Raw genomic sequence first — 3,097 nt, 5'->3', positions numbered from 1 at the left:
GAATCCAGATAATCATTGTGAGTTAGTTTAGTCCGTTTGGCTCCAGTAGATCATTTGAATTGTTGCTATAAAAAAGGTCTGCTACACAATTGAATGGGTTAGTCATCTTTGCTTTCTGAAGTGGTTTGGGGTAGAAGAGGACGTTATAAGATTACAACAAAATACACTTCACAATTCTACAACTTTTAAGTTTAACACGTACGTATATATGAACTTATTTTAAAAATATAAATACAATCCCATAAGTCATAATAATGAGGGCTTAAGAAATTATTCAATGCTGTGTATTTTCAGTTCAAACTTTATTTCTATTTGCTACAAAGTGAGCTGCTGTGAAATAGAAAGGCTGGCTGACTCCATCTTGTGGTGACACATGCAGCACAATTTAACCTGTTTATTATCACCTGTAGTTTCAATGTATATAATATAACATGTTTGCATAAAGTTATTCAATCTTCTGTCCTGTTCTTTCAATGATAAACACAACACATATTTATCTCTTCTGGTTTGACTTTGTTTATCCGACTGATATCTCTTCTTCCTTCCCCTGACATTCCCTGTATCAGGGAAAGCATGGTGAAGTTAATGAAACCTTTATCTGAGTAGCAATCCCTCTAGCCTACAGGTACAACCCTGAAATGAAAATGTTATCCAAATACAAAAATATATATTTGTCCACCTGTTTAGGGAAACATTTGCCATCAGCTGATTAACAAAAGACAGTAAGTTAAAGAAAACATTCTGCTTTTATTGTTTTTAATCAGTAATGTTTTATTGTGACATGTAACTTGTAGTGAAACACATACATACAACAATGTGAGCACTTTATTCAGAACAGCATTGATTCTCTGTTACTCACTGTTGACTCTATGCAGCATAAACATAAATCAACAGCAATTTTAGTAACAGTGCTTTTAGATTTAACAGCCAATAATATCAGAGCAGTGTGTATGTGATGCAGGTACATGATCAATACAATTCATGTTCTTTAAAGCAAAGGTTTAGATAATGCCTCCAAACTCCATTCCTCAGATGTTGGCTCCTCCGGCCTGGAGAGAGACAGAGAGAGAGAGAGAGACACAAAGGAGAGGAAGAGATGTTGTTTGTTTGTCTGCAGGATTTCTTTAACTTGGTTGAAGGGATCAGCATGGGCCAAGAAAGACCCCATTACATTTTGGAGTGGATCTGAATCATTGGTCGACACAGATTACAAAAGCTCTGAGCAATCAAATATAACTCGTGTTTTTAGCGCCATGTTGTTTCTGTTTCACAACATCCAGCTCAAAAAGCTAGAAGAACAACAACCCAACGTAAATGCAGAGTAGTGTACGATTGGACGATCACTTTTTGGAAAATAAGTTAAGGAAATATTTAATTTCAAATTCAAAAACAGAATCAACAAATATATAATGATATATGCTTACAAACTTTTTTGTTTAAAAAATCTTTTACTTTTACAAATGTATGTATTCATGCATCATCAATTAGAAACACAGCTGATGAACAGCACAGAGGACTTTGCTACTGACCCTCCGTTATGTGTAATGTATTTTTATTCAGTCAATGTCAATGTTTGTGTTCACATGAGGAAAAATGTCTTACCTAGGAGGAGGGGTTGTCTCACGTCCAGGGATCTGTAACAGAGACAATTGACATGTATTAGATTAAGTTACCTGATGGTAAAATGGATAGGAATAAACTCTGTGTTGGTCTTACGCCTGCCAATCCACATCCTCCTAGCATCTTCCAACAGGGTGAAAACCAAGAGGTTGAGGCTCTGTCCTCGCAGGGGCTGCATCAGAAGAAGTTACGGTTGTGACGAGCAGGAAAACCTGCAGACTCAACAGCAGCAGCAGCACACCTTTGACCATGACTGAAGAGACGAGTTTGATTCAGCTGTGAAACACACTTTATATGGAGAAAGGTAAAAAGAGAAAGAGACTGTGTGCAGATGCAAGTTAACCCGTCTACACGCAGATGCACCATTTTAAATGATTTGTTTAACCTCAAGATAAATATAACCACAATTAAGTTTATCTAAAATATTATCTTCCTTCCTCTGAAGTCCCTCCTTAGACATTTTGTGATCACATCAATGGAAATATGCCAGCAGGTTTACAGAGAAACAGCATTACATAACGGTGGACTCACATGAACTTCATGGTATTTAATAACCTATTTGTTGGACAATACTGTGAGATATGTTACTAAACTGACCTGTATTGCACAGAAGTGTGAATAAAGTTTATTCAAAAAAGTCCCTGAGACCTTCTTTGCTTTGATTTCTAGTCAACAAAGCTCAATGGAGGTGCTACTACTATCTAGTAATCCAGTAAAAACTATCAAACCTTGTAGTAATTGTTTTCTGTGGCAATATCTTTTGCCATGTTTGATCAAAACCAAGAATATACAGTGGGGCAAAAAAGTATTTAGTCAGCCACCAATTGTGCAAGTTATCCCGCTTAAAAAGATGAGAGAGGCCTGTAATTTTCATCCTAGGTACACTTCAACTATGAGAGACAGAATGGGGGGAAAGAATCCAGGAAATCACATTGTAGGATTTTTAATGAATGAATTGGTAAATTCCTGGCTCTCACAGACCTGTAACTTCTTCTTTAAGAGCCTCCTCTGTCCTCCACTTGTTAACTGTATTAATGGCACCTGTTCGTTATCAGTATAAAAGACACCTGTCCACAACCTCAAACAGTCACACTCCAAACTCCACTATGGCCAAGACCAAAGAGCTGTCAAAGGACACCAGAAACAAAATTGTAGACCTGCACCAGGCTGGGAAGACTGAATCTGCAATAGGTAAGCAGCTTGGTCTGAAGAAATCAACTGTGGGAGCAATTATTAGAAAATGGAAGACATACAAGACCACTGATAATCTCCCTCGATCTGGGGCTCCACGCAAGATCTCACCCCGTGGGGTCAAAATGATCACAAGAACGGTGAGCAAACATCCCAGAACCACACGGGGGGACCTAGTCAATGACCTGCAGAGAGCTGGGACCAAAGTAACAAAGGCTATCATCAGTAACACACTACGCCGCCAGGGACTCAAATCCTGCAGTGCCAGACGTGTCCCCCTGCTTAA

The 3,097-nt window shown here is 38.3% G+C and overlaps 1 long non-coding RNA gene across 1 annotated transcript; it reads right to left on the bottom strand.

The window, feature by feature from the left end:
• Nucleotides 1-795: 795 nt before the first annotated feature.
• LOC104953141 (uncharacterized) lies at nt 796-1,870 on the bottom strand. Its single transcript, XR_799178.1, has 3 exons — nt 1,717-1,870; nt 1,603-1,634; nt 796-1,049 (listed from the first exon to the last, which is right to left on the bottom strand). It is a non-coding gene; the product is annotated as an uncharacterized lncRNA (long non-coding RNA).
• Nucleotides 1,871-3,097: the final 1,227 nt, after the last annotated feature.

Source organism: Notothenia coriiceps, unplaced genomic scaffold, assembly GCF_000735185.1.
Source record: "Notothenia coriiceps isolate Sejong01 unplaced genomic scaffold, NC01 NC01_scaffold00021167, whole genome shotgun sequence".
Classification (NCBI taxonomy): Eukaryota; Metazoa; Chordata; class Actinopteri; order Perciformes; family Nototheniidae; genus Notothenia; species Notothenia coriiceps.
Note: the sequence above shows the minus strand (reverse complement) of the source record. Positions and strands in the feature narration are given on the sequence as shown.